We start from the raw sequence: 27,478 nt of genomic DNA, 5'->3' as shown, positions 1-27,478 counted from the left end.
CTAAGTTTCAGGGTTTTGTTTTTTTTTCAAGTCTCCATTATTGATTGAATCTGATTATTTTCTTCTGAGGAACTCTGAGAAATTCACTAAGTGATAGTCCCAGGAATGAGATGCTTTGCAGTTGGTTCCCAAAGTAAGATTAATGACACTGTGTAGCTGGTGATGATAAAGTCACGCTGAGCAGTCATGGCAGATTAGCTTGTAACCACCTGTTCTCCATGTGATGTCTTAATAGACACCACCACCTACACGGAGGTGCTATTACAGTCAGCCTCCTCGGTGTCTGGAGACGAGGGCAGTTGGGCATGGGGAAGAAATTGTCACATCCTCTTGAGTTACCACATGGAATGTTTTGGGCCTACATTCAAACACTAGGGTCATTTTAAGGCTTTTTTTTTTTTTTTTATAGCAGAAAACATTTGGTGAGGGGACACAGGCATGGAAGGTTAGGATGAAGAGTTTGCTTAGAAAGAAAATAGAGATGAGAATTCAGAAAACGTAAGGCAGAAAGAAAGATATCTCTAATCTTTGACAAAAAAGAATTAAATGGGGGAAAATCCTGGTTTTGTATTATGCTTAAAATGAATGACATCATAATAATAGGAATTCCCATGTTTACATTCTAGTTAAAATTGCCCACTCATGACAAGCAATACACACACACACACACACACACACACACACACACACACACATGTAAAATATCAGCATACCATGCATTCATTCAGTATCGTATTTATAGAGCCTACTATAAACCAGGAAAACCACGTTTTTTTTTCTAAGAGATGTCTGATCTTCTCTGATAAGAGATCAAGAAAAAAATAAGTTATATAATGAAATGAGTATGTAAGATTCTGCTTTTTTAAAAATAGAGATAATAATAACTCATGAGACTGAAAGTAACTTACCTGGTACATTACTTAACCAGTGAACACAGATGTAAAACCAGATGGAATTAAAAAGAAATTAAAAAAAGACCTGCAAGGGATAAAAGATATGTACTTCAGTTTAAGCTCATGGACCTTTTTACTTTATTCATAGAGGAACTCCCTAGCCTTTCATTCATAAAATACAGGTCATTTTTTTTCAACACAGACAACATTGTGACAGTTTTGATTAGCTACAGATTAGATGGGGCAAACTCAGGGAGAAAAAGACTAAAGGGGATTGTTAGAGTGAGAGCTAATAGACTGACAAGAAGGATTAAAAAAAAACGGTTAAAATAGTCACAGTAAATGAAAGTGAATCGATCTTGACACAGTTAGTTTAAGAGTAATGATCTTGCCTACCTCAGTAGTACCGAGGGTAGTAGCAGTATTCCAGCACTGCATTACAATTGTTGCTTTTAATGAACTTGAGCCACCCACAAAAGATTGTTATGTTTATTTGTTTAGAAAGACAGGGAAAGTGTAACCATTTTAAAAGTATTTCCCACTAAATTTTGTGAAGAATAATTAAAAGCTTGACTCAAAAACTATTGTGAAATCTGCTTATTTGGAAAATCTAATCTCTGACTATGCAAGATAAGTGAGATTTTATATGCAGTATTTCATCCTTAAAAACAAGCAGCGACTGTTGTTTTGTAACCTGTCTCAATATTCATTAACTGACTTTAAATGACATAGAGACCATGAATTCAAACTTATCTTGCTAGCACTCATTTTCTCACATTGGGTGAACATAAAATAGATTTTCTCTTGGAGCTTATTTTAAGAGAAGTTTATACTTTTGTGAGGTCCTGGATTTGAAGATGCTGCTGTTTAATACCAAGTAACCATTGTCATTGACCTCTTTCTGCCCTAAAAGACCATTTCAAATAGGGAGTGCAGCGCGATTCCAGTGAGAAGTGGAAATTTTTGCTGTTGTATCACTACCTATATTTACAATCAACCTGTAATCCCTGCTAAGCCATTTTACTTTTAGCAACTTCACATTTATGTACCTTCTGTCATTGTTTTACTCAGTTTAATGTCTTCTAACCTTTGCTGTAACTTGATACAGTGCTTTAGAATGCTTTAAGTCCATTGCTTTAAAGGACATACTAAAGTGATTCGCGTCTCAGTAAGAATATGCTACATCCTTTGCTGCCCTTTTGGGCCTTGACTCCCACATTTCTTTACAGGCAAGAAAACAGAGCCTAAAGTGTAAAGCTCATTTAGGGAGAGAATAAGGTCTCCTTTATGATTAGTAGTTGACTAATTATGAGTTACCCTTAAGCCTGGAGGGACATTGCCACACTTTGGGCTTTTATAAATTCTGAAGTGTCTATGTGCCTTTTTGAAAACCTCATCCAAATTCCAGTGAAATCTCCTTCTCTATTAATCACTGCCTAGATATTTCAAGTGAAAAAAGCAAAAGCAAAACCAAACCAACCAACTGGAAAAAAGAAAAAATCCTCCCCACGTACTTGGAGACTTTTAGATAAGCTAAAATACATCCATACCCTACTATCCATGGGTACAATATGCAAGAAAAAATTAGAACAATTAAAAACGTTTGAGTCTCTTTCCTTTGAATATTCAATTTGTACTTAAAGTTCATAAGGCACAGTAAGTACTGGGAGTGTGTGTGTGTGTATCTGGGTGTGTTTCTCTCATTTTACATGTAATTCCAGGAGGGTAACAGAATCAACTAGCTTTCTTTCCTTTTTGTATTTTGCACAACTGCTTTCTTGGAAAGATGATCCACAGGTCCTTTTGAGAAACGGGTAGCAATGTTATCAGCATTTATGAGGAGACTTCTCCCAGGATGTAGGCAAACTTAGCTGAAAATCTTACTTTTGTTCTCAAGGTGGTGCTGAGGGGGGAGGCCCAAGGAATTGACTCTCATCTTTGCTCAGATTTTAGCTCCGTCTATCTATTATTTTCACCCTTTTCTCCTAGAGTACAAGTGAAAGTACTCATAGAGCATTAGAATATTAACCCTCTCTAAAAAGACAGAAAGAGGCCTGATCCTATATAAAAAAAAAAAAATCATTCTCAAATTCAAACTGCCAGTAAAACCTACTTGTTATCCTCATGAAGTTATTTCCATTAGCAAGACTCGTGCTTCCCTACAGATAATTCAAAGGACTGCATTAATAGTATTTTTGAAAACCATGTTCATGGGCATATTATAAAATGGCAACATCAATGCCTCAGCAGCTCCAAAATTTGGAATAATTTTTTAAAAGTTTGAAAAATTCATACTGCTTTGGTATTCTATGGAGTAACGAATGGGAGCTACAGTTCCAATTTTATTTTAAATTATTGGGAACCATTAAAAATAATTGCAGAGTATTGATTATCCCCAAATTATAAAACATCTTGATTATTTTTGCTGCAGCAATTTGTAAAGAAAGGCCACTAGTTTTATTCTTCAATGCACTTTATAGTATTTATTTATTTATTTATTTATTTCCCCTTCTTCTGCCTCCACCCACCCCCAACTCTGGTTCAAGCTGTTGTTTCTCAGTCTAGTTGTGTAGGACACAGCTCCCTGGCCCATGCTGGTATTATGAGCCTTGCGCCCCCCCCCCCCGCCCCCACCCCCTGAGGCAGTCGGTCACCGGTCATTGGTCAGCTTCTCACAGCAGCCCATGGCTGCTCATGCTGGCTGCTGGCCACTCATGTATAGCTTTTAGTCCGCAAGTTTTAGCAAGATATAATTTAATAGCAAGTAGTAGAAAATGGCTATTTAGTAGCTATTTCAGAAAACCAATTTACTTCCAAAAATGATTGACCCTAAAATATTCTCCCTTGAATCTTATAAACACAAGCTGTAGGTAGAACTTTGTATAAAAACTGAGCTGAAGTGAACCAGTAATGATGAAAATTATTAAAATAATTGGATTTATGGTATTGTACATATTTTAGAGGATAGCCATATTTCTGAGTTAATTACTTATTAAAATAATCATAATTATCATCAAGTATTTAAGTATTATATGTATGGCTGGCAATAACAACTTTGACTATTTCTGTGCCTCTGAGCTCATAACAGAAATAACAAGTTCAAGATCACCAGGTATTTCACCTAAATGTTATTTGAACCCAGTCCTCTAGACCATTAAAGTTGATAAAAATGAAGAGTTCTGTGGCCAAATTTTGGAAATGCTGTGTAAAAGTTGAACTGGTCCTTTAATACAAAGCTTCTCAGTTCTTTTTATATACCATTGTGAACTGTGGGTCTACAATAGAATGATCATTTCTCAAATTTGTTTGACAATTGTATTAGGGTTCTCCGAAGAAACAGAATCAGTAGGATATATATGGAGATTTATTATGAGGGATTTGCTTACACAATTATGGAGGCTGAGAAGTCCCATGTTCTGCAATTTGCAAGCTGGAGGCCCAGGAAAGCTGATGGTGGAGTTCCAGTCCAAACCCAAAGGCCTGAGAATCAGGTGAGCCAATGATGGGACATCAGATATAATTTTGGAGTGTCCCAAGGCCCAGTACTTGTCCTATGGGTTAAGGAGCAGTCTGAATCTGAAGGCCTGAGGACCAGGAGTCCAGTGTCTGAGGACTGGAGCAGATGGATGTTCCAGCTCATGCAGAGAGCAAATTTGTCCTTCCTCTGCCTTTTTGTTCTCTTTAGCCTTCAATGGATTGGATGGTACTTAGCTGTGTTGATGAGGGAGACCTTCTCTACTCAGTCTGTGGATTGAAATGGTAATCTCTTCTAGAAAGATCCTCACAGACACATCTAGAAATAACGTTTTACCATCTATCTGGGCATCCTTCAACCCAGTTAAGTTGACACATACAATTAACCAAACCATCACAACAGTGGAACTCTTTTCTAATGACACATAATACTTAAGGAATTTCTTTGTAAGCTACCAGCATACACTGTGTGTGTGTGTGTGTGTGTGTGTGTGTGTGTGTGTGTGTGTAGGAGCTAAACTTTGCCATTAAAATGATAGAAGTATTTCAGTAATGATATCTTTAGAGAACCAAATAAAAATATATAGCTTCCTCACTTTTTAATAGAATAATTTTATTATATTTTATGTCATAAAATGTCTTTTCTTTCAGCAATTGTTTGTTGGTCACCTATTTAAAGATAGACTTTAAATTTGACCTAGATTTGAAAGCATTAACTTTCTTTGAGTTAAAAATATAGCTCTTGTTGACTGTTAATTTCTCTGAGACAAAAAGAATAGTACATTAATTGAGCTAACAAAGCTTGGTTTATTAGACTTATTGTAGTTATAGTGAATACCAACTTGACCAAGTCTGAGGGAGAAAGGAGACCGTCGACATCAAGACACAGCTGTTAGCACTCAGTACTGAGATGACCTGTGCCAACATGCTGTTGTTCCAAGAAATCTTTGCTCTGGAAAGATAAGACCAAAAATCAATAAATACTTCCACTGTTTGCTTCAGGAAATTCATGTAAATCAAATTTTCTGAGATACTAGTCTGCTCATCTGGGTGAACAGCTCACTTTTCAAATAGCAGTTTACTTAATGATGATTCACTTCAAGACCTTAATCTCACGGCATCCACCAACCCAAACTATTACAAACTTTACTTATTCCCTTTGCATTTTTTACTCTTCTTAAAAAACCTTGAAAGACCCACCTTAATTAAACCAGTTGAACTCAGAAGTCAAAAATCTATACACCTCTCCCCCTAAATCCCCTCTTCTGGGACACTGCTAACATGATATACTGCTTTACTATAGTTTTAATAAACTTTGCTTCATTAATTTATTGTTTGGTGCCATTTTGGAGAATTCAACAGTAGGATCTCAAAATAGGGAAAATTAAGTAAGAGTATTTTTAAGGTTTTATATCCTGAGAAGGGTAATTTTAGGATGAAGTTTATAAGGCAGGGAACTGCCTAGGATTGTGCAGAGTTTATATGTAATAATTTTGGATTGGGGAGGACAGCAAAGCAAAGATTTTGAAGAAAATCTTGATAAGCCAGCTATTAGCTTTAATACATATACTCTTTTCAGTGGTTTACAGTTTCTTATCTTCTGGGAGTGTATATGTTTCATTGAGCATACAGAATTTTATTTTTTTTAAACTTGGTCACAGTGTTAACACGTACAGAATAAACACCTTTTCTTTGTGTTTAAGGAAAGGAGAGGCAGGAAATTATGTTGGTTTTAGTTGTCACTGTCATACAGATATGGAATGAACATATTTGTTCATGGGAATAACTAATTATAAGAACATTTAAAGGAGATTAAGTTAAAACAAGATTGCTAGGTTAGCTACAAAAAATGGCTAATGTCCTACAGGACAGTAAAACTAACCTCTGTGGGTATCCTTGCTACAGGACAGAAATCATGTACCTTCACAACAACTGACTTTTATTCACATATAATAGCAAGTTAAACAAAGACAAATAGCAAGTTTAACCTAGACAATTAAATAATTCTTGATTGCACCTTTAAATGTGTTCTAGTGTGACATTAACAGGGTGTCCCCCCTTCTACATGACTTATTCAAGTTTTTTTGTTAACTGTTTTTTATTAGTTTCAGATATACAAGACAATGTAATAGTTAGACATTTATACCCCTCACAAAGTGATAAACCTCTTCCCCCAATCTACTACCCCTCTGATACCACATATAGCTATTACAATCCCATTGACTCTATTCCCTATGTTGTACTCTACATCCTGTGACTATATATATTATACATATATATTATAATTATACATGTAAATTATATATATATATATATATATATATATATATATATATATATATAAAAATTATAGTTGACATTCAAAATTATTCAGCTTTAGATGTACAGTGCAGTGGTCAGGCATCTACACCATCCATGAAGTGGTCTCCCTAATAAGACAAATGCCCATCTGACACCCTACAAAATCTTCACATTATTAATTATATTTGACTTATTTCAAGTTTTAGATAATTTTAAAAATATGATGATGTGTGTGTCATTGCAAAAGAAATAAATCCATGCATTTAACTATTCATTCCACAAAGCCAAGGACCTTGTGTCACTAAAAATTTTAGACTACTTCACATAGTACATGCCCAGGAAATTCCTGCTGAATTGCTTCCCTTCATTCTCTAAAATTCTATAGCCCTATGTATTTAAACATAGCCGTGTTGATTCTGAGGTTTACGATTCAAGTAGTTACCATACGCTGCCTCATTTCATGCTTTGCTTCCCTCTTCCCAATGACTGCCCTTATAGCTATTGTAATAAGGGTGCTTTAGCATAAACAAGTTAAAGAGAGATGAATGAATTCTAGAGGTGCTTCAATGAGGCAAGTCATGATTTCATCTGAGTAACTAAAATAAAATTTTAAGTAGGGAAGACTGTAAATTAAATGGACAGTGATCTAAATATTATAAATTAAGAAGAAACACAGTTTTATTTTTTTCAGTGAATAACCACCCCTGGTATAGGCACAAAGCTTATGGTGTGACTGACAACTGTTAAACAAGTTAGGGAATGAGGCAATAGAGGTAAAAATGGTTTGAAGGAGAGGTTTGTTTTGAATAATGTTTTGATATATTATTTCCAATTTTGGTAAAATAATTACAAAAAACTTGGGACGACCTTGAACATGAAATATTTGTTTATGATGGTGGTGGGAGGGTAATATTAGGCAAAAATTGGGGAAAGTGGTAAGAAAACATAACTGGAGAGAATTTTGCATTTCAAAACAATAGATATTGGGAGAAGTAAGTGCAATCACTTTTTCATAAGCTAAAGAGCCAAGATAAGAAAATTTATTTTATTTTATTTTATTTTATTTTATTTTATTTTATTTTATTTTATTTTATTTTATTTTATTTTATTTTATTTTATAAGTGTGAAAATATGACTGTCATGTATTAGAAAACTGAACTGAATGCAGTGTTCAGGATGTAGAAGAAAGGAAGACCGAAATTAGATCGACCAGTTGTGAAGTAATGGCACTAAGTCTGGCAAAAAGCTGTGAGTGTTTGGATTAAAATGAAAGGATGCAACTTAGACATTTTGATGAATATGTTTACAGAATTTGATGACTGATTGATTATGAGACATGAAATGAAGATAAGAATAAAATATAAATCTAAGATTTTTAATGCTCATCTCTGAAATGAGGAGTTTGGGGTATAGAGGTGGAAAGGGGATAGAAGTGAATCTAATTTAGACATACTGAGTTCATGGAGCATTCAAATTGTGAGATGGATGCTGGGGGGAAAAGGCTCAAAGTTGCCAGAGACATAAGAGCCTTGATAGAGATTTGAGAATCAGGCATCATTCAATCTATGAAGTGGGTAATGTTTCTCATGGAAATAGTACAGAAAATAAGAGCAAATGACAAAGTTCAAGGCCACATCAGTTGTGGAAGTTAAAGAATAAATATCAGTTATAAGGAGGGACAGAAGAAAAGTGCTGGGGAAAGAATATTAGATTTGGTGAGAAGAAAGCCATTCTTAACCTTAGAGATAGAGGTTCATTTAGAGGAAGTAGATTGCAAATAAGTTCAGAAGAAATGGAAAAATGAAGACATAAAATCAATACGAGTAAGTGTAGATGGAGACAATGCCTTCTAGAAACATGACAGAGAAATGATAGGGCATGGATGTGAATATGGGAGATGATGTTAAATACAAGCATGCTATTAAAAATGCAAACAAGAAAAGGATCTTTGAAGGAGTGCATTCAATTAGAGAAAGAAGAAGTGAGTTCCCTCAGCAATTAGGAAAGAGCAGGATCTAGATAGTAGGATTAATTTTAGAGAAAAGATATTACCTTTCAAACTAGATGGAAAGGTAAGATGATCAATACAAATTTATATATTGAAGACATATACTATGTATATGATATCAGAGAACAAATACGTAGATTCCATTTAGATAATGTAGAACACACACTTATTTTGGAGTGATGCAGTGTTTGGGAGATGAGAAGAGGTGGGAAAGAAGAGAGTGTTTTATAGCAAGAGTGTGTCTGGATGTATTAAGTCAATCAGTATGGAGAGGTGACCCCATGCCCTGTCTTCCTACTCATTGCTATGGGAACCTGGGAGTTCTTGGTGAAAAGCTACAAAGATTTGTTTTATGAGTACAGAGGTCTTTTGGGAAGGAAGGGGTCAAGACCTGAAGTACTTTGTTGTGAAGTGTAAGTTATCAAAAAGTTTTGGATAGACCAGGAATCTTTTAAAAAGGTTGTATGGTAAAGAAAGTAACAAGGGTGCTGAAATACCGTGTTTCCCCCAACATAAGACCTACTTGGACAATCAGCTCTAATGCGTCTTTTGGAGCAAAACTTAGTATAAGACCCGGTCTTATTTTACTATAATATAAGACCGGGTCTGAAATGATATGATATGATATGATATGATATGATATGATATGATATGATATGATATGATATGATATACCAGGTCTTATATTAATTTTTGCTCCAAAAGACGATTAGAGCTGATTGTCCAACTAGGTCTTATTTTTGGGGAAACAGGGTAAGAGACAGAAAGAGGAACAATGGACCAGTATCTGAACTAAGTAAGAGTTGGAAAGATGAAGGTTCTATAGGTGGCTTCCACTGGAGTCCACTTCGACCCAACTGTCCTGTTGGCAACCTTATGTCCTAAGGAGGAACCATGCCAATGAGTAAGTAAACATCCAACTTAGAAACACCAGTAACAAGGTAAACTTATGGACACTTGTTGCTGAGCATAAAATTAAAGACAGTTGTATCCTCCTTTGCATCTGAGGAAACACTGCAAGGCCAGCAGTTGCACTAACAGGGTCCTGCACCGAACTGCTGGACTGGGCTAGTTTTAGCAATGGCACCAGGCCCTACTCTTTACAAGTATTAGAACTGCATTGTGAGAAACTGAGGTAGGCCAACAGGGGGTGCCGCTTAAATGTCAGCTCTAACAGAGATGGGTCATAAGGGACATTTCTGATTTAGTGCAATAGGTAACCTTAGAAGAATCTGTTCAATTGATTAATTTAGGGGGTCTTTATGACTCCTTGGAGAGGAAAACTCAGAGAAAGATATTCTTCCTGTCAGTTTGGACATATAGAAGCCGTGTTTTTATATATTGAACATCAGAGTTGTGAACTGATTTTGTATCCCATCCTGGAGAAATGGAACAAAGATCCAGGACTTTGTCCTGTTACAACAGAAAGTTTGCATATATGTGATATTTAGACCACAGGCTTTGTTTTGACAAACTATGATTTAAGTTCTAGCTCTACTCTGTAATAAGTTGTATAATTTTGTGTGGATTATTTAAATGCTATGAGAGACGAAATGAGAAAAGTAATGCTTGCTCTGAGATACTTTACTAAGTAATATGGATAGAAGATAGATAGAGCTTAGTTCCTGACTCGATATGTACTAGCGGTGATTGTCATGCTGACCATTGTTGTTATGGTTCATTCTAACACCATGTCATTCACCTACCATGCTGAATAACTTCCTAGTTCCCATAGCTGGTAAATGTTTTTAGTTGAATAGGTCATTTTTTTTTTTTAATATAACTTAGGTCTGTGTTCTTCAACTAAAATGTGTGTCCCAACAAGGAGTTAGTAAATTTATCAATGTTGGGTGAGGGAGTGCTTCTTTCCTACTCTTGATGATTTCTTTTCATGTGGAGGGGTCTTTAGCAGTGGAATTCTCCTGGTCTTTCTCTACTTCCTTGCACACTTTGCTCCACAGAGGATGATTTAAAGATTTAGTTTGATGGGTGAGTTTGGTCGCAGGAATTGTATAATCAATTTCTCCCCCAGTTCTTCTTGCTGGGACATAGCTGCATGCAAGGATCATGCAGTTTCCTTTCCTCACCCATGTTGGATATAGATCCTGTGGTAGCCCCGCACATGGGGAGGTCTAGTCAGTACCAGTGCCAGGGGACTGGGTGGGCATGTCTATCTTATCCTGGATGTCCATTGCAGGTAATCCACTTGCCCACAAATGTAAACCACATTTTTCAATTTTTCTTCTCATAGAAATTTAAATTTCCTCTTGCAAGTATTCACCCTCAGATGGGAGAAAAGTAACAGGTGTTTAGTGATCAAAGATTCACATATTTTGGAAAATAGGAAAATGTAAAAAAGGTGTAAGTGAGCGAGAAACCTAGGATTGGGAAAGCATCTCAGACATCGATGTTTCTCTCAGGGGAAAGCACTAAATACTTAATCATGTGTTTAATGTGATAGCAGCTAAAAACTCTAGCCAAGGGCTCTCTTCCGCAGCTATCATTGCCAGCATTTTAGAACTTACAAAGTTGGTCCATAACGAATTAGTTTTTTGACATTAACCATATTTGTTTTGAATAGGCACAAGAACGGTAAGGAAATTGATGCTGTGACTTAATTAGCTACATTTCATATTCAATATCTGTAATTTCTATAAATATTCTGCAGGTTAAATTGTATGGGTCCCATTTTATAGATGTGGAAACTAAGACTTGGAAAAGTTATGTAACAATATTAACAAAACAGATTGATAGGTTTTCCCAGTTAGGATATTTTTTAGCTCAGACCAGACTTGTGTTATTCCAGAGCTCATGTTCTTTTTTTCTATCACACTTTCTCTTTAGAGCTAGTATATTATGAATTCAAATCCTGTTCTACTTTCATTATATTGCTGAAGAAAAACATTGAATTGTTTTTTCATATTAATGACATCTGTTTACTTTAACTGATAGTGCCTAAAGAGTTACTGCAATTCCACTTCTAATTTTAACATGAGAATAGAAACATATGCTTGAACATCTTCATTTTGTCAGCTAATAGCTTTGCTTTGCACAGACCACAATTCTGAGCACACCAAATTTCAGGATCAAAAGAACTTCAAATTGGACATACTTTAAATATTTGCTTGATTTTAACCTTCTACTGTCTTTCATACAGTTAGCAGCGTGACTAAGTATGGAGGACTGTTTTAAGTTGTAACAGTTTTAGCAGGTCCCTAATAAGGTAGGACATATATGCAAGACAGAGAAATTATTTTCCAAGAGAATTATCAAAAGAAGAGAAGGAACTAATGATCCTAAATAAGCTTTATGATGAATCTAGGTCTGAGGCTGCTGATATGCATGACAGTATTTTCTCAAAAGGAGTGTACAGACCAAACACAACATTATTCTGAACCCTAAACATAAACTGCATGCAAGCAGTAATAAATAAAAATATTTACCCATTTTCGTTCACTTTTAAAACACCATCCTTTTTACTCTATTTTTACTGTCTTATAGAAAATGAGCAAAATGTAACTCTTCAGGTTTGGTGAAGCATTTTGAAAAATTTGCCACGGAGAAATCTTATAGGTTCATTATCCTTGCACTTATAAAATTTGTTGTTCCCTTGCAAGCCATAATTTTTGCTATTTAATTCTGATAGCTGTCCCTGCATGAGGTAGTCTTAAATAACTAATGAAAGAGGCTTATATGGTAGGCATGACTTTTCATAAAATGGGTACGAATAGTTCCTGTTCTTGAAAAACAGACCTGTAACTTGAACCAGAGAAATTGTACATAAAGAGTGAGGCAGTAAAGCACCGTTTCTGAGAGGACGGGCTGTGGTTCTGTTCAGGTGCCAGCGCTTTCTTTAATGACTGTGCAACCGCGAAGTCCTTCTTGTTTATGAATCTTGTTCCTTATCCATAAAATGAAAACAATGATACTACCTATTGGATATCTATATAGTTATTACCAAGAATAAATTGAACAGTGCTTTTAAAACCTGACACATTGCAATGACTGAAAGCATGTTGGGGATTACGATAGTGGCTCTTAGCTATATTGTTCAAGGTTACAGTTAAAACTGTGATGATTTGTAAAGCTTTTAAAGAAAACTGAAAAAAAATTGGTTATCTCAAAACTTGGCTAACGTTTACCAATTTATCATGATTGTCATTCTAATGTATAATCCGTGATTAGAATTTACTTTGACTAACCACACCATGAGTCTGTATTTGAGTGTTTGTACCTAACGGAGGGAACATTTTCACTTGAATCAACTTCACAGCTTTCCCCCCTTTTTTTCTTTCCCAAGTGTATAAGAAGCCTCATGGCGGAATATAGTGATGCTACTAACAGGACCAAACCCCAGAACTGTTTTCCCCAACACAGATTTCTTGGCTCCTTTCTTTGAAGAAAGATAAGAGAGAATGCACTGTGTCCTCATCTTAGCTTTGTCTTATTTAGCTACTGTGTTTCCCCGAAAATAAGACCTAGCCAGACAATCAGCTCTAATGCGTCTTTTGGAGCAAAAATTAATGTAAGACCAGGGACTTATTATATTATATTATATTATATTATATTATATTATATTATATTATATGACCCTGTCTTATAGTAAAATAAGGGCAATATAATATAATATAATACTGGGTCTTATATTAATTTTTGCTCCAAAAGACGCATTAGAGCTGATTATCTGGCTACATCTTATTTTCAGGGAAACACGGTAGAAATTGCATACAATGGGGAAACTTACTGGAACTGGCTCAGTTTGTCCAAGTCCTCCCAATGTAGGAATTGGAATGAAGGAGTAGGACTCTGCAACCCCTTGCCAAATTTGCACAGCCAGTTATGGGGAGAATTGAGGTAAGATAGAACCCTCCTGATTCTCACTCCAGTACAGTTCCTGATGCCTCTCAGCTCTCTTCCCAGCTGTTATGCTACATCTAGATTTGACTTGGTGCAAACTTTTATGTTAAAAAGAAAAAAGCCAGAAACTAAAACAATAACTTCGTCTCATTCACAGAAAGTATTTTTCCTACTCTCCTCTTTCTTTATACTATTGTCTACTGGATGAGAACATGAGTGAAATTAGTGGAGATGTAGGTCTTAGAAGTTGATCTAGTAGTTGCCCTTCCCCAAACCTATAAATTAGGAATTTCAGGCATGCAAATACAGGTGTATGCTATGGCTCTGAGAAAGTTTTTAATGGATTAGGTTCTCCTCTTTCTCTAAGATCTCAGAGAGCCTTGGTTCTCTTCCTTCCTTTCCTTTGCTATACGTAGCTTTTAAATCATTGATCAGGAGAAAGTCTTCCATCCTACTCCAGTTAATTAACAGAAATTCCTGCCCATGTATTTTCAAAGGAAGGAAAAGTTTGATTTTCAAAAAACAGATATTTATGCTTTGTCTCAAAATGTGTTTTTTAAGGGAAAATATTTTATGAAAGGGACCTCTGGTCATCCTAGCCTTAACCATCTGTGTGTGTGTGTGTGTGTGTGTGTGTGTGTGTGTGTGTAATTTTAGTTCTTTATATTCTGTGTGAAAATGAAGTAGAAAAACATAGATCATTCAGTGTTAATTAAAATATTGAACTCGACTTTGAAATATCGGTATGGGTAGTAAAATTTCTTAAGTCAACTTTCTGAGTCAGAGCTGAAGGACATCATTTCCCAATTCTGGCTTATAAAGTCTCTTCCTCATAATGTCTTCCTTCAAGAAGGGAAGCTACCCAACATAAGAAGAAGGGAGGAGTACTGAGTGGAAATGGTGATTCATTACCGCAACTCCCAGCAATAGAATAATCCATTCACACAGTTCTTGGTCATCTGTTTTTCTTTGCCATTATGCTAATGAATCACTGATATTTACTGCTTGGGGAGTAGCACCTTTCAACAACTGTAAGAAAGAAATGCTGTTTGAAAGCTGGCTTCTTGGTTAGAATGCCAAAAGGTTTTGTGACATGCTCTCCTTCCAAAAACCTAGTAGCAGAAAGGACTACATTCATCTGCTAAACTTGAAGAGACTGTGCTTCTCTTGGTGGGGGGGATCTCGTTCTTCCTGGAAGTGTCTCACTGGAATGAGATCTGGATGTGTTTGCATTGCTGTCACTTTCAGGCAAGGCAGACTTAATCTGGAATTCGTCCATGTTGAGTCTGTCTTATTTAAAATAGACACGTACAAATAAGGAGATATAACACTTTTCTTATCGCGAAGAGAAGTTATTGTGTTTTCAATTCACTTTCTTGGCTTTGAACTTTCTAAGATGTTTGAGGCCAAGATAGTAGTTACCTCTTTTTCTAGTTAATCTTGGTCTGCAAATGCAGACTTCTGAAATTAATTCTAAAAGTTGTCAATTATAAAAACATGTTAGAAAATGAGATAGTTTGATATCTGGGGTATCACATTTAACTGTATTAACCTAGAATTGTTTTGCCAGCTATTTTGTTCAATTATTTGTTTCTTATGCTGGTATGATAACAAATAACAAACTCCATGTTTAGGTCCTTTGGAGTTGATGGATGAGGTACTTTGCCTCACTACTCTGCATGTTTATCAGAGTATGGTAATCCATTTTTAGTTTCTCTAATAATGTATATTATTACAATTGCTTTAGTAGAGCTTTCTGGTAAGGAACCAGGATATTGTCATTTAGATATTTGAAAATTCCATCTCTATGCAAGTAACTTTGATAGGATTCTCTTTGAGAGTACAATGCAGTTTCCCTAATAGAAATAAAAAGGCTTAGCATACATAATGGGAGACCAGCACAAATGCTGTGTTTCTCTAATAATGCAGGGTAGCTCAGTAGTCCTGGAATCCTGCCTTCCGAAGTTCCATACCTAGCAGAAACAATTCCCCAGAGATGGACAATAGTTCCATTTGGACATGTAAAAGAGTAAGTAATACAATGAAATGTTAGGGATTAAGTGGTAACTCAATTAATCTCTTTCCTTTTAGGTTGAGTGCATTTGTTTTCTAAGCAAATAGAAAATGGGTCTTAGAAATATTTTAGCTAGTGTGGTATTTTTACTTAAAAACCATTTTAAGCCTAGTCATAGATCCAGATGGCCAGCATGGAAATCATTCAGCTCACTGCAGAGGTAAAACTAAATTTATAGCAGGGAGTTTACTAGGATTTTGTTGTATTCCAGAAATTCAGAATGTTTCAGGACCTCTAGTATGTCCGAATATGGTGCAGAAATATAGTAAATAGGCATGATATAGCTATACTATGACAAAAGCAGCATTATGCAACAGACATTGTCAAGTAACATAAGTATGAAAAACATCAGCCACATCAACACTTGGTCAACTGTAATTCAAGTGGATTCTATAGCAATATAATAATTTCTTCACTCATGCCCCCTGGGGTGAGCTCATTATTTCAGAGAGTATTAGTAACAGCAGTAACAAAATATTGAAATATTGACTATTTCCATGGGGATATTACTTTCTAATCTATTGCTATGAACTGTTTTTCCAAGGCTGATAAAAAAAAATTATGGGTTTTTGTGGTTCTTGCTATTTGCTGAAAATCAGTGATGACACAATGGCACATCTCAAATTATAATAGTTTATCTAAACTTTCTTTATGACTTTCTTGGGGATTATCTTGTGTCTAAATTTCCCATAATCACTTATCATTCCAAGACATATTTAGGCATCTAATAAATTACCTTTGTAGATTACATTGAGTCAAAATATCATGTTCCTGCATGGTATGATGTTTGATTTCATTGAAATTAATAGTATTTATTTAGCAAGGAATACATGGCAGGTACATGCCAGATGCTGAAGACACACCCCATAGCCCTTGTGAACTTGCTAGAGTATAGAAATGAGTGAGGACATAAGACTTTTTTGTTTTCAGCATAGAGGTCTTCATGGAGCTTGCAGGGGTCACAAAGCTTCTGAAATGTTTTTGAGCTGTGGGATCCTTAGCTTTGCGAACTATGGAATTTTCTTCTCTGAGCCTGATGTTTACATGTAACATGGAGATAACATGGTGGGTCTATGTATTAAATTGAACATATATAAAGGGCCCAGTGTAGTAACTGACAGAGAGGATGCTCCATGAAAGGCGTTTATTCCTATTATTACACTAATGTTCTTAGGAGGACGCTGTTCATCTGGAAACACTAAGAATTTAGAAAAGAACATCACGGCTTTGATTTGCTTGGATGTCTGGGCTTACTGAGCCAAATTATGAAAGATCTGTGGGGCAGAAAAATCCCAGTCCAAATCCCTCACAGAAATAAAAGGGGATGAACATTTACCAGTTCCTTTGCAGACTGAATTGATAATCAGGGATATCCCTGCTGAGGTAAAATAGATGCAGAGATTTGTGTTTTCCTTGGGAGGATTTAGTGAAGGAGCTCTGCTGATACCAAGTGGAAGCATGCCACCTTCTTTGCCTCTCAGCCAGCTCCAGAGAAACTTCATCAATCACTGATTGCACAAATATTTATTGTATAAGTACTACATACCAGGCATTATTTTGAGGAATGAAAATAAAGAAGTGAAAAGACAATTGATAAAAATCACTGCCATTATGGAACTTACATTGTAGTGAATACAGACAATAAACGTGGTCAATAATTAATGCATGAGGTATGTTGGAAGGTGATAAGTGCTAAAGAGAAGAATAAATCTGAGAAGAGGGTAAGGAATGCTGGAGGTTGCAGCTTTAAGTGGAGTGGCCAGGGTCGGCTTCAGTGAGAATATCTCCTCTGAGCAAATATTTGAAAGAAATATGGGAATGAGCCAGGCAGATCATCAGAATGTAGGGTATTGTAGGGAAAGGAGACAATCTCTTTACCAAGACTGTGAGTTGGGAGCATGCTAGTGTGTTCCAGGACCAGGGTTAAAGACAGAAAGACTACAGCAGAGCAAGCAAAAAGCAAGAGTATTGGGAGAGATCATTGGAAACCAGATCGCACAGGACTGTGTAGACCTTGATGAGGATTTGGCTTTTACTCTCAATCGTGTAGGGAGGTATTGGAAAGCTTTGAACAGATGAGCATCATGCTTTGAAAACATATTTTTAAAGTCTTGCACTACGAGATGGGAATACACCTTTGGGGCGGTGGGGGAGGAAGAGTATGCAGTGGGGTTAAGAGCAGTAGTAGAGTGATCTCTTAGGAAGGCATTGTTCCTTTCTATTGAGGAAGTTATCCACCATAATAACTAAGCTTTCTTGATAGTATCTTATAGGTCAGGCCATTCAGTGTCAGTGAGAAACCTGTTCTGCTTGAGCAAGAGCTACAACTTGCAGGAAACACTGCAACCACCCCATTTGGAGTCCTGAAAAGCCACTTCTATGAGCAACAATGGTAGCAGCACCTCCAGTGCCAAACAGCCTCTATAGCAGCTGGTGTCAGGGAGCAGAGCAGTGGTGACTACAGGAAGCAGGAATATTGGTACAGCCCCATGGAATCGTGTATCATTCAACAGGAAGGTGGTGGCGTGATGCTGTAGGAAAGCCTGGATAGAAGTGTGGCAATGGCCTTGGGCTATACACTGGGTGACTCCAACACGAGAGGTGAGGCCTAGTATCAGTATGGATGGTTTTAGAGTAAATGGGAAAAGACATTGTGGGAGGATGTGTTTTATACAGATTAATAAGTAATTTAGTCATCCAAGATTTGCAGTATCGATTGCCTTAGGGAAGGAATGTTGCAGCAAAAGCTCAGTGAAATTTCAGAATTTCTATCCCCTAAGAGAACTTAGGGCAGAAAGGATATTTGATGAGTCAGAGCAAGTCTTTCAACTTCCTGAAGCTTCAGGTTTGGGGGTGCGGAGAAGAGGCAAAGGCAAATGAGAAGGGTCGTCACTGGGGGTGTCTGAGAAAGGAGAGCACTGTTCCCTGCTCCATGCAAGCTGAGGTTCAGCAGGGATGACCAAACCCCAGAAAAATTTGGGGGGATGCTATAGCAGAAGATACTTGTGCCTCTTTTTCAGGTAGACCCAAGGAGTTGACAAGAGCCCTGCGAAGAAAAACTTGAGTGGTTTGTCTAGGCAGATGTGTGTCATATAACCATGAGTTGTCCATATTGCAGGATGAGGCAGGAGCAGAATGGACGTCAGACTCCCAAAGGGATCAGCAGATACAGAATGGGGTGTGTGTGAGAGAAAGAGACGGTGAGGAGAGCCCAACTGTGGGTGGGGAGGAGGAAGATTGCAGCTGTGACTCATGTGAAGCAATCACTGAAGTCCACACTGGATGGTGGACATCTCAGAAAGTGGTAATGATGGTCTGATTTCCCCCACTGCCCCGAACACAGAGACAACCCTGCTAGAAAGGAATTTCATGGGGCTGGGATGAATGTCAGGGACTTGTTGAACCAGACATCGAATTTTTTGTACAATTAAATTTTGAATTGAGACTTGTAAATATGATACATTTCTATATCTCTGCTTCGTTGAAAACTCTCGATGTTCATAAATATGGAAATGGGGAAATCTCCTTTTCCCAACTGTTTACATCCACTACATAGAAGCCCGAACCGGTCACTATTAAAAGTAAACAGCAAAATCTAGTGGATGCTTTAAGCAAAGATTTTTTACATTATAACTTAGGGTCTTGATATTTTTTTTCCCCAGAAGTGAAAAAAGAGAGTGGGAGGATATGGGAATAAAGTATGACTCTATTGAAGGCAAAAAGAAAGGCAAAAAGCACAAGGATAAAGAAAAGCTGGAGATGGCTCCTGAGGAGGAGTAAAATGCGGGCTCTGAATGGTCTAAATTAGGGAGGAGCCGGTCAATTAGGAATTAGAGAGAGCATGAGGGAGTAAGAAGAGCAAATGAGGGCATTTATGCTGGATACGTCCCCTTCATCTCTTGGGTGGAGTAGGAGGCAAATCATCTGCTGAGAGTTGGACCGAGGTGGGGAGAGGTGGAGAAGCAGGGCAGGACCTCAGGAAAGCAGAAGGGTTGTAACAGCTGCTCTGAAGAATGTGTTATGAAATCAACAAAGGGAGGTTTGCCAAGTAGCAGTGAAAGCTCAGTTGAAATTAGATAACATGAATTTATAATATGTCAAGGTAGATGTCTGTCTTTTATTTCCTTAATCAATTTTGCTTTTTCTAATGGTAGTGATTTAGCCTGTTTGGCCACATGAGGAAATGATCGGTCGTTTTTCTCTTTCTTTTTAAATATGCTTTTTTGTTCGGTAAGAACTTTAAAATGTAATTATCTGTTTTAACTCATTGAGGGGGCATAAAATATAGGCCTTAGACATTTTTCATATGGTTTTACTGTCTTTTGTATGTACTAGACTGATATAAATCACTTCTATTTTTTTTAATGTATTTGGCATGTTCTTTGTGTTAGTAGTGCTTCAAGAGCCTGGGGGTTGGGGGGGGAGAAAGAGAGAGAGGGAGGTAGTGAAGGAGAGAGAGAGAGAGAGAGAGAAAGAGAGAGAGAGAGAGAGAAGGAAGGGAGGAAAAGAGAGAGAGTTAAGGAGGGAGGGAGGGAGGGAGAGAGAAAGAGAAAGGGGAAAGGGATGGGAAAGGTAGGAGAGAGGATGGGGAAGGATTGGAAAGAATGGAGAAGTAGCATGGTCCAGGAATTTGGGGCACCCTCCTTACAACTTTTCTCTTCGATATGCAAATATGCATACCACAGTTTAAGTGGCTGAAGAATTCTTGAGTAAAGAAATATCTTTAATTCTTACTACCCCCCCCTTATTTATTTTTTTAAAATCTGTAACCTGTAAGAAAATAGTGACCAAAACTAGTATATGCAATTCAAGAGCAAGAGCAGGACATTTAGAATTAGATGGACCTAAGAGTGGCACATCACAGCTTTCCATAAATAACTGTTATTAAGCCCTCTGTTCTAAGGCCCGTTCTGCTACTAGTAGGAGTGGAGGCCAAGAGGAGGACTAGGAAGTGGGGGTTGAACACTCTGTGCCGGGGTACCTCTCTGTGACTACTGAGGGGTCCCCTCACTAGCCATATCAGGGGCTGGGTCCCCTTACTATAACTGGGACAGGTAGAGGCATTAGCTAGAACTGTGGAAAGAGAACGGTGGGTGGGTGTTCAGATCAGTGCTGAGCAAAATAATGAAGAAACCAGAATTCATTACTGATGGACTTTTATCGCAAAACAACCTCGCCATCAAAAAAAAACAAAAAAGAATGAAAAAATACTTCCGTTCTAAACCACTCTTCTATTTATGCCTTTACCCCATCATGCACACAAATTCACACACTCTTGCCCTTCTTCTTGACAAACGTATTTAAAGGCAGCTAAGACATTCACGTTGTAGATTACGCTGCTTTCCTTCTTCACCCTGTCCCAGCACATCACTTTTGCCTTGTTTCCAGGGCCTCGTTTAGGAAAATTTGGGTTATCTTCACTCATAATTGTAAGGATGGATGAAGAGAGCTTTAATACTATTTTACAACTTTCTTTTGTGAATCATATTTATTTTAGACAGATAGGAAGATGGCTGATTCGTAAACTTAGGATATTCCTAAATTTAATATTCTCTATTTCTTTGTACCTTGCTCCCCCTCTGCTCACTTCACAGTCCTCCCAACGCTGTGTCTTTATGCAGCATGCTTTCATTTACTGCAGCTCAGTCTTTAGTAACTCATGACTGTGGGGTGGGGGGCGGGGAGAAAAGGAGGGGTTTGGCCTAGGAAATCCATCAAACTCACCAGAACCTTGACAGGGAAGACTGCAAAACCCCAGAGGCTTTATTGGAAATAAACCACGGTTTCTCACTAGAGCCTTCTTTTGTGAAAAGAAGTCTGAAAAACACCTTGTGAACACATAACTAATGTCTAGTATGTAAATAAATTATACCTAATAAGTTCTCAGAGAGCTATTAGCGTCTCTCCAATCCAATAAAAGCTGCCTTCTTCTTTGCACTGGGAACAAATGATGATGTCCCTTGGAAATTTTCCAGGTAAACTAGTTTGGAATTATGGGAAGGGCTTTTATGGCATTCTTAATGCCTCCCATTAATTCCAGGAAAGGCATATTTTCCAGCTATCACTTGGTTACTCTCATTTGGTTAATCTCAAGAAAAGTTATTTTTTGAAAAGTGTGTCAAACTTAAGTCATATCTCTAAATAGTAGCTCATAAAAATGCTAATAATATAGTAAGTGGGAAAAAATCTATGTATACTATAGTTACAGATTATTTAAAATTCTGCATAAGCAAGGATGAAAAAGATTAGAAGCGAGCATGACAAATCACCTGGGACATAGAAGATTCTCAATAAACATTGATGAGTGAATATTAATGTACATGAAACAAGAAACAATGGTGTATTGGAGTGGTGAGATTGTTGGTAAAATTACTCATTTTTTAAATGAATGTTATATTTATAAAATAAGTAACTTCTTAAACATCAATTGGTGAAATGACATTGTTATGAAAACCCTGTATCTTCTTTATATCTCCACCTGTTTCCTCACCTGAGTTGTTTCTGTCCTTATGGCCAATCTCTAGTGACACAAAAGCTGACCTAACTGCTGTAATTGTAAGAGTGATTCAGCTGATGCAAGACAGAATACCGGACACGTATCACTGCATTCTCAAATTCAATATTGGCCAATAAGATGCCCTCATTAAGGGACTAGGTGATGTGTTTTCAAAGAATTTTGGTCCCCAAAATACCAGTAATTTAATACTGATGCTTAAATTTTTTTTTAATTTCTGATGCTTAAATTTTAACTTTCCTAGATGTGTTCCACTGCTTAAAGCTTGGCCCAAAATGAATGTAAATACCTGGAGAACTAATACTACAAAAATGCTTTGTCTTTTGTACGTTAGTGTAAAAAGAGGAAAGAGAGCCTGAGGATTCTGGAGGTAGAAGTGTGTTTGGGAGAGGGCACGTTGAAGGAAGAAAGTAGCAAAGAAAGGAGAGAAGAGAGGACCAAAGTGGTGATTCCCAAGTTCTTCCCAGAGCTCACCCTGCTGGTCTGAGGTCAGCTTTATGACTGAGATGCAGCTGGGACTTCTAAAGTTGCTGCCGCCATGTTCAGTTGTGAGAATGGTCGGGGATTTACGGTTTGGCTGCAGCTGTGACTGGCGAAGATAGTCATGTCCAAACTGTCGCATGGTCTGTGGGATTCCTGAGACAGTAATAAATCTACTGAGAGATTAGGACTTTAGATTTTCGGATGGGATTTATAGTCATAATGCGTGACCAGGATCATGGCACATTTAACACTTATTAAGAGTACGAGGAGAATATTAAGATCAAATGTCAGGGCTTTTAATACAGTTTCCGGCTATAGATTATGAAGGTATAAATCCCAACTATTCACTCTCAATAACAAAAGAAGTATCTCTGATATTAATTAGAAGTGTTTGACCGTGCATTAATACCCAGTATCTAAACAATTTAAGTTGTTTACTTTTAGTGGTCATTAATCTATACTTTCTTTTAAATAATGAACATTTTACTATTAAACAGCAACAGTCTGTTGGCTTTATTTGTGAGAAGTTCATACTTACCTGCTTAATTAATTATTTAACTTAACCCTTGTTTGGTGTAATCAAGAATTAGACACAGATAAAATTCACACATCAAGGAACCTATAAGATTCTGTTCCTTGGTTTAAAGAAAGTGTGTGTGTGAGTGTGTGTGTATGTGTGTAAATGCACACACATGCATGCGTGCAAAAGTGTAGCAACTAGGGTGAAAAAACAAAACAGATATAATATGTAGTAACATTTTTAAGTGTTTATTATTTGCCAGATATTGTTAGGTGAGTGTATTATCTTTTCCATTTCATAGATTAGGAAACTTAATAAGTAAATCACATGAGTATTTTTTTTTTTTAACTATAGAAAAGGAAAGACGAAAACAAAGAAAATTAGAAGTGAAAGTGAGTGGAAATTCTGTCATTTCCTGTCCTTTACAGAGCCGTGTTTAAAATGAAAGCAGACTGATTTTCTGAGGGCAGAAACCCTTTCATGATCAATATTGAAAAATTAGGTGAGTTAAGCATGGATGTTGAGTTCCACTTAACTTTTTTAACCACTTTATTTAAATCTCACTGAAATAGTTTGATAGCTGTTTATTTCCTTTATATTAGATGGTATTGTTTATGACATGGCATTGAAATTCATACTGACTAAGAATGTTGCTTATAATCATAATTATACTTGTAATAGAAATAACCCATAAAGGGTCTGAAATAAATGACACATTGCTTTTATAGGCAAAGAGCACCTGGTGTTAATGGGGAGCTACAAAAAAATTACATCCCAAGACTTTGCTCCAAGTCCAGAAATAGTACATTCAGCAAAAAGTTTTGTTATTCATTGTCCAAAAAGCATGTACATAATCATATTGAGTCTATTTCACATGCTCAGCATGTAACACACACACATATCTGCAAAAGACTATACCACCAAAAATACTGAGTGGTTATTGTTGGGTGGTGAATTGTTTTGTTTTGTTTTTTTCTTTTTTTGATTGACTTTTTAAAACTATCCACCAAAAAACAGGTCCCCATTTTGCAATAAGAAAACTTAAATTAGTCATTTAATGAATATTTATCACACTACTGTCAAATAAATGGTACTACATTAGGATCTTTGTAGAAAAACAATAATGTATTAGGGAAGGCTCTGCTCTCTAGAAATTGTTTATGTGCAAATAGGCATGAACAATGAAGTCAGTATGTGAATGACACAGGTGCCGATTTCTTAATAAGGGGAGGGAACAATCCCTGTGAGTTGTGTTGTTGAGGGAAGAGTGCAAAGAAGAAAAGGAATCAGACAGGCTCCCCCAAAAAAGGTACAATCCAAGGAGTCATGTGAATAGAAGGAGACAGGGAATTTCTTTTGGATGTCATAGCTTCCATAAAAACATAGAGTTAAGAAATCATCACGGTTATTTGAAGCTGAGAGATGGTATTAGTGGTAAAGAGAAATGATAAGATTGGTCCTGACTATGGCAACCCTCGAATATCACATTAATATCTGCTCAGAGCAACCTCTTTAAGTATTTCCAGCATGCCCTTTTCAAAGGCACAGAAACCACATAAGGCAATCCCAGAGTCTCAAAAGAGGTATCCCAGGCTCCTTCACCCATTCCTTTTGAATTTTGTCCTTTATCCTATGTCTTTGCCATTGCTGTTTGATAGTAGCATCTTGATTTCAAATTGTCTTTGTTTTCATCTATAACTTCTTCAAGATACTGTTTCTTGAGACCACATCTTGGAATGGTAGGTTAGCAGTGCCCTGCCCCCATACCTGCCCCTAGAGTTGTAACATACTAGACCCCAGCCAAAGCTTCATTTAGTCCTAGCATGTACTTGCCAAAGAAAGGACATAAGAAGTGTATTTGTTACTTTTTGCTATGTAACAAATTACGTCAAGGCTTAGCAGCTTGAACCAACAAATACTTATTATGGCAGCAGTTTCTGGAGGTCAGGAATCTGGGAGTACCTTAGCAGGGTGGTTGTGTCTAAGGCCTCGCAAGCTGCTGGTATTGACTGCCATCTCTGAAGACTTTAACTAGGGCTGGAGGATCTGCTTCCAAGCTCATTCAAGTGGTCATTGGCAGGAGTTTCAGTTCCTTGCTAAGTGAGTCTCTCTTAAGGCTGTTTATTGTGTGGCATCCTCCAGAGCAAGTGATCCAAGAGTGAAAGAGTGTAAGAGAAAGCCACCAAGAGGAAAGCCACAGGGTCTTTTATGACCTAATCTCAGAATTGATATATTATCACTTCTGCCTTATTGTATGGGTGACACAGACCATCCGTGCACAGCACAGGAAGGAACGACACTAGCGTGTGAATACCAGGCAGTGGGGATCGTTGGGAGCCATCATGGAGTGTGGCTACTATGAATAGTTAAGTAATTTTTCTGAACCATGTTATGGTATAAATAAATTATCTACAAAGATGAATTTGATAATTATATATACTGTATTTCTACCTATAATAGGATGAAATGGAGTCTTTGAAAAGAGTCATGTTTATTTGGCATTATTTAATTGTATTTGAGACATACGTATTTCCTTGAAATATCGATTTCCAGAAGAGTGGCACAATGCTATATGCAGAAATGCCAACTATGAAACAAAACCTGCTTTGTGATGTGTATCTGAGAGCTCTGCACTGCCCCCGGGGGCCAGGCATACTTCCTAGGGAACATGGAGCTGGAGTCGGATGGATATGTTGTGCAGCCCTGGAAGCATGTTACACTGGGAAAGAGCACTGGGCCAGGAGTCCAGACTCTCAATGGCTGTGTGATACGAAATCACTCTTTCTGGTCATCTGATAAGTAATTTGAGTGCAATGGGGTAGATAAAACATTTTAATTCTCTAACTACTAGGAATGTCTGCCTTCTATGCTCATCTAATGGCCTTTGTGACAGAGGATTGGCCCCTACTGAGTTTCGGTGACACAGTGATAAACCCTGGAAGGCTGATGGGTATGATTAGGCTGCCCTATTTACTCTTTTGGTTAATGAGTTTGATCGTAGAAGTGGAAATTGAAAATTGAAGAAATAACAAATTGAGTCCAAGGACGGTTCAAATAAGGTAACTCTTGAATTTCAAGATTTCAAAGCAAAAAAAAAGGACTATCAATAGTTTACGCTCAAAGAAATAAATCTATTAGATTGTAAGTAACCAAGATTTATTTCTAGTGAATTTTGAAAGCTTAGTGCCTACTTGCATAAATACGAATTTTTAAATATGATTTCTATAAGGAGTAATTTCTACTCTAGAAATTGTTACCTAGAATTCTATGATCAGATTGAGTCACCATTGTAGGGTCAAACTTTTCTTTAATATTTGTAAAATTTATCAGTCATGGTTCCATTCCATACATCATTGGAAGGCTGGTACATTTGCTATTATTTCTGGAAAGTTTCAAGGATTTATGCATCCCAGTCCAATTCTCAATTCCCGTCTCATCCTGATTAATATGTCCTTCTGCGGCTAGGTTGATCTCTCCATCCAAGGACAGCACGAACATGAACCACAGGCTCTGTTCTGTGATTCCCTCTGTGCATCCAAGACACAGAGTAGCAGCAGGTATTGTTCGAAGGTTATTTATAGAGGTAGGGGACAGGTGCTAATGGATGCATCCATTACATCGCAGAGAAAACAACTTAGGGTGTAAGTTTTTCTTAAAAGATTTCTGCAGGGATTCCTACTACTAAGGGATCTGCTGACCACAGCCTCCTACCATATTGCTGGGCCTATTTTCTTTCCGACTGCCACACCTTCTGCACTTCTGCCTAACTTCTTGTTATTGTTCGAATGTTCTCTTGACTCTTCATGCCCTTGTCTCCCTCACCCCACACTTATACTTTTTTTGTTCTACGTTCTCCTTCAAGATAAATGCAAGGAAGGTTTTCATACCCAAAGCAGCCAAACTAAACTAATGGTGTGCATCTGAAATTTATATAATATTACTAAGCTTATATAATGTTACCTCAATAAAAAAATAAAAATAAATTAATTTTTATTGTGTAAGTGACTTAAGTGAGAGAAAGCTTATATTTTTTTACTCAGGTAGTAAATAATTATTATTATTTTGAATATTTTATATATATATACATATACACACACATATATATGCATATATATACATATATATATTATATTTTAAGTCAGATTATCTCACTCTTCAAAATCCTTTGATGACTTCCCATTCCACCCAGAATAAAATATATGCCTTTATCACAGCCTGTGAAGCCCCCTTACAGTTCTCTCTCTACCTTTTCTATTCCAGCCACATAGGCCGCCTAGTCTTTCCTTAGACACGGGAGTGCACTCTCTTCTCCACCCGCTTAGGGTCTGTATGTTTGTTTGACTCTCTCTTGTGA

Source organism: Rhinolophus sinicus, linkage group LG02, assembly GCF_036562045.2.
Source record: "Rhinolophus sinicus isolate RSC01 linkage group LG02, ASM3656204v1, whole genome shotgun sequence".
NCBI classification, from domain to species: domain Eukaryota; kingdom Metazoa; phylum Chordata; class Mammalia; order Chiroptera; family Rhinolophidae; genus Rhinolophus; species Rhinolophus sinicus.
This window is presented reverse-complemented; position numbering follows the sequence as displayed.